This window comes from Protopterus annectens, chromosome 5.part0 (assembly GCF_019279795.1).
Source record: "Protopterus annectens isolate FY-2018-M chromosome 5.part0, PAN1.0, whole genome shotgun sequence".
NCBI classification, from domain to species: Eukaryota; Metazoa; Chordata; order Ceratodontiformes; family Protopteridae; genus Protopterus; species Protopterus annectens.
This window is the reverse complement of record NC_056735.1, coordinates 1,125,819,880-1,125,835,490: the sequence shown is the minus strand read 5'-3', so window position 1 is coordinate 1,125,835,490 and position 15,611 is coordinate 1,125,819,880. Positions and strand designations below refer to the sequence as shown.

Here is a 15,611-nt window from a genome sequence, read left to right as displayed (position 1 = left end):
GTATAAGATACTAAAAATGAAAGAATTTTTTCATTTAATTTTTAATCCATCACTACATAAGATGGCTAGGTTAGCAACTTCCTTAAAAGTAGATAGAACAGAACAGCTGTTACATTACCAGATTTCGGATATTCTGCCTGCAGGTAGTTCATGGATAGCTTGACTTAGAGTTTCCCCGACAAGAATTTTGCTAAAGCCCTCCCACCAAAGGACAATATTTGTGTTGCCTCAAAAGGCAGGCAAAGACCTCGTCACTAGAGCCCCAATGAACCAAATAATGAAGTTCCAACTGCTCAGACTATCCTGAAGGACCCAATCCTCTGATATAACCATAGTTTGCCAAGTTAACAGATCTAACTTCCTTCCCCGTAACATAGGGTGCAAAAAAAAAAAAAAAGCTGTTCAGCCCTTCCCAACTCCTCAATTTCCGCCAAATAAAATCTAAGCTGTGTACATATGTATTTAGGGAATTCAGGGTCCTTTCTCCTGAATTCTGTGGCTTTAGAAAGTAAATATGCAGAAGATCGACACAGTGACTCAGGGTCATATGGGAGGCCACTTCAAGCATAACATTACCACTGGTACACAGGCAGACCTCAACCTGATAAAAAAGGCTAGAAAAGGTTTCTGCACACCAAGGCTTGGAGTTCAGTAATCTTTGACAGTTCACCAGCAAAAATAACTTCCTCCAGGACAGACACTGGAAGAGGATGAAGCAAACGGCTCAAAGGGGACCAGGGTCAATGCTTCTAATATACACTTCATATATGGAGCAATCTCTTTCCTTAGTGATTTAAGCAAATGATCAGGAACTGTTCACAGATCTGGAGTACATGGGGTCCATAGGGAGACAGGGTATAACAGCAAAAACATGCACTTTTACAGAAGCAATTGAAGAAGTCAAATTTGTAAAGGCCTGAAATTCCAGGTCCATCAGAGTTGCTGATCCCTGGGCTTTGTTTTTAGTTCCTGTTACTGATCCATTGCCTTATTAGGAAGGAGGGAAGTTTCTTTGCTTACCAGTGGGAGTGGGAAGCACTGAGCGGCCTTTTTGTCTGATTTGGTGAAGTTTCAGCCAGAAACTAGTAGTCCATTGGTCGTTTTGGGCCAATTCCTAGCTCCCTTCAGCCACCTACTATAAAACATGCTAAACGCGTGTAAGCGCGATTTAGCGCGGAGTTAACACTGTTGCACACAAGAGCAGCGGCGGTTAAACAAGGTTAAACTATTTGGGCCATCTAAATTCCACTCTTCCAATTTTCCCTTAAAACTACCTTCCTCGAGCTGTACTGCTGATCTAACCAGCATATCCTATAACTGAAAAGTTCATCTCTATTTGATTCCCAAGTAGACTATTCTCTATCTGTAAAGCCTAGCACTTACTCCTACAGTACTTGCACCTTGATAAAGCACTCTTATTATAGATAGTACCCCACCAGCCTAAAACCCACTTCCCCCGGAGTCCTTTGAAAGTCTCTATCTACTACTTCTAGTATGTTGAGGGATCAGTTGCTAGTGTCCTCTCCAGCTCAACTGGTGAACCTGGGAATATTGAGGCAATGTTACAACTGCCTCATATACACAGACAATCCTCTCCTTCTCCCACAAAACACAAATACATGCGAGAGATGCAACTATACGGCCAAACTGGAGGCTGAGCTCTCTCAACATAGGACTGGCAAGACCAGACAGGAGGAGAAGGTAACCACACACAATACATACCTAGTCACACATGGTACCATCACAACTTCAAATCATACACATACTCACACAAAGACATACTCGGAGGCTCTGATCAAAAATTTACCAAAACAGCAGAGGCCACCAAAGCAGACACCCAAACTACCACCTCACGACCAAACACATGCAACACATAGACCACACAGTCAGAGTGTCAAACAGTCACAGCCCTTAAGGCCAAACAAAATGCCAGACACACTTGTCATTGGTGATTCCATAGTCAGACACACTGACGTCCCGCTCACCAGACTGAGTAAAGAGAAGGTCACAGTAAGCTGCCTGTCGGGCGCTAGAATCCGCCACATAACGCAAGCACTCAGGTCTCTCAACAGCAGGTACAAGTACGACTCAGTCATTGTCCACGCTGGTGTCAACGACCTGAGACATACCTCCTTGGACTACATGAAAAGGGACATAGCGGAGCTCTCTGATTATGTAGCCCAGGCAGGTATGACCCTGACCTTGAGCAGTATCCTACCTTCACCTAGAATGATGCCACAATACAGTGATAAGATGATCAGCTTTAATAATTGGCTTAAATTCTGGTGTCATTCAAAGGGGATCCAATGTCTGTCTGCCTGGGATGACATGCTGGACAAGCCACACTGCTTCGCAAGGGACGGCTTGCACCTGTCACCCCTGGGCTTCCGGATATTGGCAAAGGCTCTTGCCACCCCCATAGTGCCTTTTTTAGGCAAGGCTCAAATTCTAAACCTACCACCCTAGAACACCAAAAAGGAAAAAAACTAAGGGTAATGCTGCTCAATGCCAGAAGTCTCAATCTCAAGATGCACGCACTCGAGGCCCTTCTCAATATGGAGAACATCGATGTCTGTGCTGTGACAGAAACCTGGTTCAAGGCTCCTGAGAGCACCCCAGCACTAACAGGTTTCACATCATATCATGCGTTCCGGCCCCAAAATCCGGACAACACCAAGAAAGGAGGGGGGGGTGTCCATATTCATAAAGGACACCCACACCTCAAGGTTGGTGACAACGCACGATGCATCGGAGACCATCCAGGTGCAATTAACCATAGGCAAGACTGCTCTGCAATTTGTAGCATGTTACAGGCCACCCTCTCAAACTCAGGAACCTCACATGGCCTTCCTGAAAACATTGGAGGGATAAATGTATCTCCAAACACCATCATACTAGGTCACTTCAACTACCTAATATAGACTGGGAACACTACTCAAGCCCGAACACTCTAACCCAAAGATTCCTGGAGTTCATAAACTCAAATGCCATGGAACAACTAGTCACCATCCCCACAAGAGGAGAAAACATACTTGATCTCATCATCACGAACATGGGATCAAAATGTTCAACACCGGAAGTATACCCCTCACTGGTGAGATCAGATCATAAACTAATCTCGCTGGAGGTCCTCATCCCGCCCCACCTGAAACAAAAAGACCACAGTGAAAAACTTCTCAAAAGCCGATTTCACACTTCTAAAAACTAGTGTGGTCTCCTTTAAGGCCCCTGAGCCAGTGGTAAACATTACTCAAACCGCTGAATCACTTACAAATGCCTTCTACCAGCACCTACAGGACTGCATGGATCAGGCAATCCCAAACAAAACTAAGACTCTCTGTACCAAAGGCAAGCGTCCAGTCTGGTGGACCCCAGCCATAAACAAGCTCTACAACAAAAGGAGGAAGCTACTACAAGATAGAGCAAAATCCTTGAAAGGTAAGACACCTTTGATCATTATAAGTAAAAAACTAAGAGCTCTCATAAAATCATCCAAGGCAAATTTTGAGAGAAAAATCGCCAAGGACTCTTAAGAGAATCATAAGGCCTTCTTTAGCTATGTTAGAAACCTAGGAGGAAACTCCCAGATATGCTCAGAATTAGTTCAAAATGATGTGAAAATTACTGAACCTACACACATTGCCAACATACTGGCTGACAGGTTCAGTGCAAACTTCTCCCCCCCTCCCCCCCAAAAGGAGAGATCTATTCCAGAGGATTGTAGCCCCCCAAACATCTCCAACGCCCAGGTGAGAACTGCCCTCACTAAGGCAAAAAACACAGCATCCATGGGACCGGATGGTGTCCCCGGCTGTGTGCTTCATGAACTCAACGGAGGAATTAAACCCACAGTTAGGACAGCTGTTTAATCTTAGCCTCACCTCAGGATACGTACCCAAGAAGTGGCGCACGGCGACTGTGGTCCCACTTCATAAGGGCGGTGCCTCCACAGATCCTGGAAATTACCGCCCCATTAGCTTGACAAGCCTCATCTGCAAAGCCATGGAGAGGATCATAATGGAACTCATAAATAAAGACATAGGGAACTTGCAGACTTTGGATCCAATCCAGTTTGGCTTTGTCAAAGGCAGATCCTGCCTCAAACTTGGTTGACTTTTTCGAGACAGTCACCAAGGCCATTGATGAGGGAAAGGCAGTCCATACAGCCTACCTCGACCTGGCAAAGGCCTTCGACACAATACCCCACTCAGGTATCATCGAAAAACTCATCAGCTTGAATGTAAACCCATACATCACAAGATGGGTTGCAAACTGGCTAAGTGACAGAACCCACAGGGTCAGAGTTGCTGGAGCCATGTCAGACTCAAAGCCTGTCACAAGTGGTGTCCCACAGGGCTCAGTCCTGGGTCCACTTGTTCGGCATCTACTTTTCTGAAGTACAAGCAAAAGACAGGAGGGTTATGGCTGACAAAGTTTGCAGATGACTGCAAACTGGGCGCCATAGTCGAAAACACATCTGACACAGATATCCTCCAGAAGGGCCTCACAGAAACGGATAACTGGTGCCAGAGCCATGGCCTGAAGTTAAACGCCAAAAAATGCATAGTCATACCCTTCGGGAAAAACAAGGTTACCCCTAGCTACCATATAGGTGGCAATCTACTGAGCACAGAAAAAGTCATCAGAGATCTGGGGACCCAGGTTGACAGTAGCCTTCGCTTGACACTCATGTTGCTAAAGTAGTTAGGAAAACCTTCTATATCACCCACCTGATCATGAAGGGATTCACATCTAGATCAAGGGAGGTCATCGTCCCCTGTACTCATCACTCATTAGACCTATGATTGAGTACAATGCCCGCTCGAATGTATCTGACCAGACACCTGCTGCAGCTTGAAAGGCCCCAAAAGTTCCTCACCAAAAGGATAAAGGGTCTCAAAATATGTCTTATGCTGCCCGACTGAAAGAACTCCAGCTCTATTCAGTCTCATACCGCTTGCTCAGAGGTGACCTGTGCCTGACATATAAGGCCATGTCAAACCCAGATTTGATGAATATGCTTCACCTCAAAAAATCTAGATCCCTCAGAACCACAAGGGCGGGAGACTTAAACCTTGACACGGTTATAAATAGAACGTGCTGGAGGGACAGATTCATCACCCAGAGACTCCCTATGCTGTGGAACAAAATCCCGGTACATGTGAGGCAGAGCACCTCTCTGGCTTTGTTCAAGAGGAATCTTGACCAATGGATGGGAGATTGCAGATATACCCCAGGGATTACTTCAGTGTCACTGCTTGACAGAGGCACAGCAAAATAATAGGCATAGTTTTTATTCAAACTAAAGGGGTGGCGAAAGCCACATAACTATGGGCTAGGCTTATAAATGCCCTTGGGCAGATAGCCTAGTATGAACCTATGAACCTATTAGAAATCTAGCCTTCACTGGGATAAGGTCACTGCAGTGGTGCCAGAAGGAAAATCCTTTCCAATTTGCAAATGACTTAAGCTGCAACCCTGTCGCAATACTTAGCTCGTCTCCTGAATTCTTGTGCCTACCTGGTACCAAAGCTAAGCTCATCCAAGCAGTCAGCCTTAGAGTGGCCAAATTTGGGGGTACCTGCACCCTGAGGCAACACATCGCGCTTTCATCTTACTAAACTGTCTTTTCAGCTAAGGAACCAGTACTATCTCAACCAAAAAAGAGAGTGGTATTATAATATGTTTTTCCCTCCATTACACCACAAAGCATCATGATCAAAAGAAATTACAAAGTACAGTTGTGTACACTTGTCATAAAATGTAGATGTCAGTGTATTCACTGTTGCAGTCATTACATTTGGGTTATCCGCTTGCAGGTAGCCCTCAACTGGCATGATTAACTAAGTCTTAGGTCTTGCATTGGTTGCTGTCCCTTCTTCCATGACGTCCGGTCATCAGGGGTATAAAACATGCAGCAGAAGCCATTACATCAGTTTTTCTTGCCCCAGATGTCAGGTTCCCCCCAATGGGAAGCAATTAAAACTAAAAGCAAAGACATACATCCAACAAAAAAAGCAAATACACCAAAAAGGCTTTTAAGCATAATAAAGGAAAGCAGAGGTATAGCCAAAAGAAGTTATGGGGTCTAGAGGGAGAGTAACCAGGACTGCAACAGTGAATACACTCTAACATCTACATTTATGGTAAGTGTACACAACTGTACTATGTTCCTAGTGTTTCACTGTTGCAGTCATTACATTTGGATAGATTCCCAAAGCTATGGTTGGGAGGAGGAATTTAGATAGAATTAGGGCCAGCTACAAGGCCCTGCAAAATTGCCGTGGCAAAGGCAGCTCTGGATTTAGAGAAAATTGGCAAATGATAATGCTTGGTGAAAGTATGTACAGAACTCCAAGTAGCAGCTTCTAGGATGTCCCTGGTAGGGACGCCTCTGAGAAAGGCAGCAGAGGTAGATGCAGCCCTGGTGGAGTGAGGTCTGACCCCCTGAAGGATAGGTTTTCCAAGGTGCTTATAGCAGAAATGAATGCAATGGCTTATCCATTTAGAAATGGTTTGCTTTTAAATTGCCTTCCCCTCTGCCCCTGCAGCAAATGCCACCAGCAGTTCAGATTTCCTTTGAGGTTTAGTCCTGTCCAAGAAGAATCTAAGTTGTCTGTGCACATCTAAGGAATGCAGTATCCTTTCCCCTTTATTCTGTGGATTGGGAAATAAGGTTGGCAAATGAATGGACTGATTAAGAGCCACACTGGATACCACCTTGGGCATGAAGGATGGATTGGTTCTGAGGGACACCCTGTCCACATGAAAGATGATGAAAGGCTCCACTGCCATAAGGGCCTGCAATTCAGATACCATTCTAGCTGAAGGGATTGCTAAAAGGAAAGCTGTTTAAGAAATTAAGTCTGCAGTAGCAGCTAGCTCAATAGGAGCTAGAGTGAGTTTCTTCAAAACAAAGTTAAAGGTCCCAGGACTGGGGTTGGAGCTCTCCTGGGTGGTCTCAAATTATTGGCCCCTCTGAAGATCTGCTTGAGCAATGGATGAGAGAAGAGGGGAGGTTCTGTGTTATAATGAGCTGAAATGGCTGAGGCGTGGATTTTAATGGAGAAGGACAGGCCCTTGTGAAACCTCAGTTAAGTATTGTAAAATCTTAGGTAAATTGAGCGCTGCTGGGTTCATCCCTTAAGACTTGTTCCAGGCACAGAATATTTTCCATTTTTCAGCATAAGATTTTCTAGTACTAAGCCTCCTTGCCTCTAAAATGATAACCATCACAGGTTTGCTGAAAGATGGTAAAGGACAGATCAAGTAATTAGCCAGGCTGCAAGGTTCAGTGTTGGAAGCCGAGGGTGCAGAATCTGGTTCTCCTGCTGAGACAGCAGGGAAAGTGAGGCAAGTCCCACGGAGAAAACCGTGACACTGCGCAGGAGGGGGCATACCAGTGTTGGCGCCGCCAGTTTGGAGCAATCAATATCATTCTTGGTTCGTCCCGTTTGATTTTTAGTAGTATTTTGGAGAGCAGAGGCAGAGGTGGGAAGGCACAGACTGATGGGTTTTTCCAGCTGAAGGACTTTCCAGGCTTGTTTGTGGGGAGTCCTTGTGCAAAATTTGTCCAATTGGTAGTTCTGGGGAGAGGCAAACTGGTCTATATCTGGGCTCCCTCATTTGCTTGTCAACATGTTGAAAATCCTTGGTTCCAGTTTCCACTTGTGTGGGTCCCTGAGGTTTCGGCTTAGTCAGTCTGCCACTGTATTTAATTTTCCTGGCAGGAATGGAGCCTGTAGGTGCACTTGGTAGCTCAAGGCTGTGTTCCACAATGCCATGGCTAGTCTGCAGAGGGGGTAAGAATGTGTACCCCCCTAGCTTGTTTATGTACCACATAACAGTGGTGTTGTCAGTCTTTACCATTAGTTGTCCTGTAAGAATGTGGTCCTTGAAGGCTGTCAAAGCATTCTGTACAGCTAGCATTTCTTTTTGATGGACATGCAGGTGCATGTGACTTGGGTTCCATTTGCCCTGAAAGCACTTCCCCTGCCAGGTGAGCCCCCCATGCATAGTCTGATGCATCTGTTAGGGTTTGGGCGGCAAAGGGTGGTGTGAAAGGTAGTCCCTTGTTTTGGTGGTAGGCCTCTGCCCACCAAAGTAATTCTAGGCGTAGGCAAGGTATGACAGGAATCATTGTTTCTAGATCTCGAGAATGTTGACACCATAGGTTTTTTTCCTCATATGCAGTCTTGCATATGGAATTAGAAGAATGCAGGAGGCCATGAACCCCAAGGCTTGCAGTATTTGTCTTGCAGATAGGGCTTTTGTGGCCACTTGTTTGAAGTAGGTTGTCAAATGAAATTGCTTTTCTGGTGTGAGGTAAGCCATCTGGGAAGTTGTATTCAAGCTTGCTCCCAAGAATATAATTTGACAGGGTACCAAGTGTGATTTCTTTTTGTTTATGGTGTACCCCAGACAAGTTAGAACTTTTTTTTTTTACAAAGGTCAGATGATTCATAAGTGGGTCCTGGCTTTCTGCCTGAATTAGACAATCGTCCAGGTATGGGTATATATAGGTTCATAGGTTCATACTAGGCTATCTGCCCTAGGGCATTTATAAGCCTAGCCAGAGTGTGTGTGGCTTTCACCACCCCTTAGGATGAGAATACTATACCCATTAGTTTGCTGTGCCTCTGTCCAGCAGTGATACAGAGATGATTCCCGGGGTAAACCTACGATCTCCCATCCACTCGTCAAGATTTCTCGAACAGTCAGTGAGGGGCTCTGCCTCACATGGACTGGGATTTCTGTTCCATAGTGTAGGGAGTCTCTGGGTGAGGAATCTGTCCCTCCAGCACGTCCTATTTATATCCATGTTGAGGTTTAAGTCTCTTGCTCTCGTGGCTCTGGTGGATTTGGATTTTTTGAGGTGGAGCATGTCCATTAATTCCGGGTTGGACATGGCCTTGTATGTCAGGCACAGATCACCTCTGAGTAGACGGTATGCGACTGAATAGAGCTGGAGTTTCTTCAGTCGGGCATCGTATGACATATGTTTGAGCCCCTTTATCCTTTTGGTGAGGAACTTTTGGGGTCTTTCCAACTGCTGCAGGTGTCGGGTATAGTACATTCCGAATGGGGCATTGTACTCAATCATTGGTCTGATAAGTGAAGAGTACAGGGGTACAATGACCTCTCCTGATCTGGATGTGAATCCCTTCATGATCAGGTGGGCAATGTAGAAGGTCTTCCTAACCACTTTGGCAATGTGAGTGTCAAAAGAGAGGTTACTGTCAACTTGGGTCCCCAGGTCCCTGATAACTTCTTCCGTGTTTAATGGATTACCACCCATGTGGTAATTAGGGGTTACCTTGTTTTTCCCAAAGGGTATGACTATACATTTTTTGGCATTTAGCTTAAGGCCATGGCTCTGGCACCAGTTATCCATTTCTATGAGACCTTTCTGGAGGATGTCTGTGTCTGACGGAGTGTCAATTACGGTGCCCAGTTTGCAGTCATCTGCAAATTTTGTCAGCCACAATCCCCCTATGTTTGCCTGCACTTCAGAAAAATAAATGCCGAACAAGAGGGGGCCCAGGACTGAGCCCTGTGGGACACCGCTCGTGACCGGCTTAGAGTCTGACATGGCACCAGCAACTCTAACCCTGTGTGTTCTGTCCTTGAGCCAGTTTGCAACCCATCTTGTGACATATGGGTTTACATCTAAGCTGGTGAGCTTTTCTATGATGACCGAGTGGGGTATTGTGTCGAACGCTTTTGCTAGGTCAAGGTAGGCTGTGTGAACTGCCTTACCCTCATCAATGGCCTTAGTGACTGTTTCGAAAAAGTCGACCAAGTTCAAGAGGCAGGATCTGCCCTTGACAAAGCCAAATTGGGTAGGATCCAGTGTCTGTAGGTCCCCAGTGTCTTTATTTATGAGTTCCACTATGATCCTCTCCATAGCTTTGCAGACAAGGCTCGTCAAGCTTATGGGGCGGTAATTTCCAGGGTCCGTAGAAGCATCGCCTTTGTGGAGTGGGACCACAGTTGCCATACGCCATTCTTTGGGTACGTATCCTGTAGTAAGGCTAAGATTAAACAGCAGCCTTATGTGTGGGTTTAGTTCCTCATTGAGTTTCTGTAGCACACAGCCGGGGACACCGTCCGGTCCCATTGATGCTGTGTTTTTTGCTTTAGAGAGAGCAGCTCTCACCTGGGCATCTGAGATGTTTGGGAGGCTAGACTCTGGAGGGATAGATATTTCTCCTTTTGGGGAGGGGAGAGAAATTTGCACTGAACCTGTCTGCCAGTATGTTGGCAATGTCTGTGGGTTCAGTGATTTTTATCATTTTAGACTAATTCTGAGCATATCTGGGAGTTTCCACCCAGGTTTCTAACATAGCTAAAGAAGGCTTTATGATTGTCTTTTGTGTCATTAGCGATTTTTCTCTCAAAGTTGGCCTTGGATGATTTTATGAGTGATCGTAGTTTTTTGCTAGTATTGATCAGAGATGCCTTCCCATTTAGGGATTTTGCTCTGTCATGTAGTAGCTTTCTCCTCTTGTTGTAGAGTTTGTTTATGGCTGGAGTCCACCAGACCGGCGCCTGCCTTTGGTGGAAAGGGTCTTGATTTTATTAGGGATTGCTTGATCCATACATTCCTGGAGGTGCTCGTAGAAGGCATTTGTAAGGGTTTCAGCAGCGTGGGTTGTGGTTTCTACTGGCTCGGGGGCCTTGAAGGATACCACTCCAGTCTTAAGAAGTGTGAAGTTTGCTTTTGAGAAGTTCTTCACTGTGGTCTTTTTTGCTGGGGGTGGGGGCGGGATGTGGATCTCCAGTGAGATTAATTTATGGTCTGATCTCACCAATGAGGGATATACTTCCGGTGTGGAGCATTTTGTCCCCATGTTTGTGATTATCAGGTCTAGTATATTTTCTCCTCTTGTGGGAATGGTGACTAGTTGTTCCATAGCATTTGAGTTTAGGAACTCAAGGAACCTTTGGGCTAGGGTGTTGGGGCTTGAGTAATGTTCCCAGTCTATGTTTGGGTAGTTGAAGTCACCCGATATGATGGTGTTTGGAGAGACATTCATACTCTCCAGTGTCTTCAGGAAGGCTGTGTGGGTTTCCTGAGTTTGAGAAGGTGGTCTGTAGCATGTTACAAACTGTAGGGCAGTTTTACCTATGGTTAATTGCACCTGGATGGTCTCCGATGCTTCGTGCGTTGCCACTAACCTGGAGGTGTGGGTATCCTTTATGAATATGGATACTCCCCCCTCCTTTTGTGGTTCGGTCTGGATTTTGGAGCCGGAACGCATGATATGAGGTATAACCCGACAGTGCTGGGGTGCTCTCAGGAGCCTTGAACCAGGTTTCAGTCACAGCACAGACATCGATGTTCTCCATACTGAGGAGGGCTTCGAGGGTGTGCATCTTGAGGTTTAGACTTCTGGCATTGAGCAGTATTACCCTTAGTTTTTTTCCATTTTTGTTTTCTAGGGCGGTAGGTTTATCATTTGAGCCTTGCCTAAAAAAGGCACTATGGGGGTGGCAAGAGCCTTTGCCAATATCCAGAAGCCCAGGGGTGACAGGTGCAAGCCGTCCCTTGCGAAGCAGTGTGGCTTGTCAAGCATGTCATCCCAGGCAGATAGACATTGGATCCCCTTAGAATGACACCAGTAACTAAGCCAATTATTAAAGCTGATCATTTTGTCTCTGTATTGTGGCATCATTCTTGGTGAGGGTAGGATACTGCTCAGGGTCAGGGTCATACCGGCCTGGGCTACATAATCTGAGAGCTCCTCTGTCTCTTTTCATGTAGTCCAGGGAGGTACGTCTCAGTTCGTTCACACCGGCATGGACAATGACTGAGTCATACTTGTACTTGCTGTGGAGTGACCTGAGTGCTTGTGTTATGTGGCGGATTCTAGCGCCTGACAGGCAGCTTACTGTGATCTTTTCCTTGTTCAGTCTGGTGAGTGGGACGTCAGTGTGTCTGACTATGGAGTCACCTATAACAAGTGTGTCTGGCATTGTGTTTGGCCTTAAGGGCTGTGACTGTTTAGCACACTGGCTTTGAGAACTATGTGTTGCATGTCTTATGTCTTGAGGTGGCAGTTGCTTGGGTGTCTGCTTTGGAGGCCTCTGTAGTTTTGGTAGATTTTTGATCAGTGCCTCCGAGTATGTCTTTGTGTGTTTATTTGTTTGTTTTGCAGTTGTGATAGTTCTATGTGAAACTGGGTTTGTGGTGTGCGTAGTTTCCTTCTCCTGTCTGGTCTTGCCAGTCCTGAGTTGAGAGCGCTCAGCCTCCAGTTTGGCTATATAGTTGCATCTCTCACATGTATTTGTGTTTTGTGGGAGAAGGAGTGGGTTGTCTGTGTACATGAGGCAATTGTAACATTGCCTCAAGAATCCCAGATTCACCAGCTGAACAGGAGAGGACGCTAGCAACTGACCCTTCGACATGCTAGAAAAAGTTTGCTGTGTAACTGAGTCAGAAGGGACCTATAGGGAAATGGGTACTCAAGGGGATTCTATGCTAATGTAGTACTTTGTTTAGTATACAAGTACTTTACCTATATAAAAATGCTTTAGGAGCAAGTGCTGAGTTTTACCTATATAAAAATGCTTTAGGAGCAAGTGCTGAGCTTTTGGGATAGAGAATAGACTGTTTAGATTGCAAGTAGAGAAGTTCTAAGGGAAAAATTGAAAAGCAGACTTTACGGAGCCAGAAATAGTTTAACCGGCGCTGCCCGATAGTGCTCTATGGGCAACTCCGCGCTAAATCACGCAAAAGCGCGCTAAAGCGAGCTTTTATAGCAGGGGGTTGAAAAAAGCTAGGAATTGACCCAAAATGGCCAATAGACTACAAGTTTCTGGCTGGAACCACTGCTCTAGGGACAAACAGGCTGCTCAGTGCTCCCCACTCCCACTGGTGAACAAAGAAGCTTCCCTTTATCCAAATAAGGGTATGGAATAGCACAGGAACCAAGCCAAAGCCCAGAGATCAGCAAACTCTGAAGACTGGACTGTTCTAGTTCAGTAAGGCGGGAAAACAAGATATTTTTTTTTTTTTTTTTTTGCAGAAAACAGAGGAAAAACAGACAGTAAATGCTATAAATGTTTTTAAATGGCTAGCGCACTTGAGTGTGTTAGCCTACAGGTAAAATTAAACAACAAATAACTTTTTTAAAAGTGCAAAACAGTTAATCAACACAAAAACAGTTTAAATAGAATGCAGAGCTGTATAAACAGGCAAAAATGCAGTCGCTAAGCAGTAAATCAAAAAGCCAGAAAAAAATACTTAAATCAGGAAAAAGTCACTTTTGCTCTCTGCTGCTTGTAGAACTCTGCAGGACACCACGAGGAGCTGTGCTGAGTTGAATACAAGCGAAAAAGCACGCTAAAGCGGGCTTTATTACAGGGGGCTGAAAAGAGCTAGGAATTGACCCAAAATGGCCAATAGACTACAAGTTTCTGGCTGGAAACACTCCTCTAGGGACAAACAGGCCGCTCAGTGCTCCCCACTCCCACTGGTGAACAAAGACGCTTCCTTTTATCCAAATAAGGATATGGAATAGCACAGGAACCAAGACAAAGCCCAGAGGGTCAGCAAACTCTGAAGACTGGACTATTCTAGTTCAGTAAGGCGGGAAAACAAGATTTTTTTTTTTTTTTTTTTTCCTTTGCAGAAAACAGTAAATGCTATAAATGCATTTAAGCGGCTAGCGCACTTGAGTGTGTTAGCCTACAGGTAAAATTAAGCAACAACTAACTTTTTAAAAGTGCAAAACAGTTAATCAACACAAAAACAGTTTAAATAGAATGCAGAGCTGTATAAACAGGCTAAAATGCAGTCGCTAAGCAGTAAATAATCAAAAAGCCAGAAAAAAACACTTAAATCAGTTATAGCAAATACAGTTATAACAAATGCTCTGAAATATACTGTATATTTCCAAAATGTCTGAGAAGGACAGTCAGAACACAAGAAGGTTCAGGCGAAAGAGGGGAAAAAAAAAAGTTTTGTTTTACTTTTTGAAAGAGAAAAGGAGGAACAGAAGGCCTTATCAAATGTTCTCTCTGTATTAAGCAGAATGAGCTAATGACACTGGACTGAGAGGTGTGTCACAGTAGGGGCGGGCAACTGCAAAGCCACCAAGTATAAGAGCAAGACACCAACAGGGAGGTAGGGTGGAACAAAATAGCCTACAAGACAGCAAGCACTACAGAGCCAAATGAAAGTTTTTAAACAGATAAGGATTTGTGAAGATACTGAATAGACAAAGTGCTTTATATATATTAAATTGTAAAAACAGTAATCTGTAAAAATTATCAAAAAAAAATCAAGATACTTATATTTTGTAGCTCAGTTGCAGTCAACAACCTCTCTAGTCTGCACTGTGTGCAAAAGACCGTATGAATATTTCTTTGCCTGCAAAATGCAATAACTGGAGCTAGGCACTTTGTGAATACCCTGGGCACAGTAGACAAGCCAAAGGGCAGTGCAGAGAACTGATAGTGCGTGTAGCCTGCTTTGAAGCGTAGGTATCTTCTGCAAGATTCCCTGATTGGGATGTGTAGGTATGCTTTTAAATCTAGTGTTGCCAACCAAGCATCTTTGCCTAGCAAAGGAAGTAATTGGTGAAGAGTCAGCATCTTGAATTTTGTAATCTCCGAAAAGGTGTTTCGAGTAGACAGGTCCATGATAGGATGCCATGAATAGTTTTTTCTGGGTACCAGGAAAAGTTTCTAGTAGAAACCTAGTCCCTTTTCCTCTTCTGGTACCAGCTGAATAGCCCCCATGCTTAAGAGAGAGAAAGTATTTGTTTTTGGGCCTCTGCCCACTGATTTGGGGGTAGGTCTGGCCACCCACTTGGTGTTGGCAATGTGTGGAAGTGAAATCTGTATCCCTGGGAAACAATTTAAAACCCATTTGTCCTGGGTAACGAGTTCCAAATTCTTTGCATGAAGAGCAATCTTTCCCCCCAAAGGGGCAGTCAGTTGTTAAGTGCTTGGAAATTTTAAAAGGAAGTCGTTTAGACCGTTTACCATGGGGGGGGGGTCTTAGTATTCCTGGAAGTGGAGGCCCCCCACTGCTTAGTTCTGTAAATCCCCTGGGACTGAAACCTGGGGTTTTTGCTATGTCTGGGTTTGGCTTGAGAAGAACTGGAAGGGGCTGGAAAGGACCAATTCTTAAAGTGCCAGTGCCTACTAAATCTAGGAGGCTGAACTTGCAAGAAATCTAACAGTTTGCATAGATTTAGCTTCATCTTCCATCTATTTAAGAACTTCCTCAGCCTTGTTGCCAAACAGGCGATCCTGATTTAAAGGAGCATCCAATTATTTAGCTTTAACGTGATCAAGCAAAGATTGCTCCTTAAGCCAAGCATGCCTACTGAGCACAGACAAAGTAAAAACAGCCCTGCAAGAGGCCTCTAATGAATCAAAACCACATTGCAAAGTATGTTTTCCAACTTGTTCGGCAGAAAGCATTAAATCCTATAACTCTATATTTTCCACAGTCAGGAATCATCATTTTCTGTTTAAGCAGTCCAATAACATGTTGATTGGATTTTAACATATGAAACTGGCAGTTTAAAGTCCTAATGGCCAAAGCTGCAGAAGTGTAAACCTTCATATCCCATCTATCCCGCCCTGGAGTTTCT

The 15,611-nt window shown here is 44.7% G+C and overlaps 1 protein-coding gene across 2 annotated transcripts in view; it reads right to left on the bottom strand.

Moving 5' to 3' along the window:
• Window positions 1-15,611, bottom strand: part of EIF5B (eukaryotic translation initiation factor 5B) — a 3,606,765-nt gene that overhangs the window by 3,276,941 nt on the left and 314,213 nt on the right. The window lies entirely within an intron of this gene.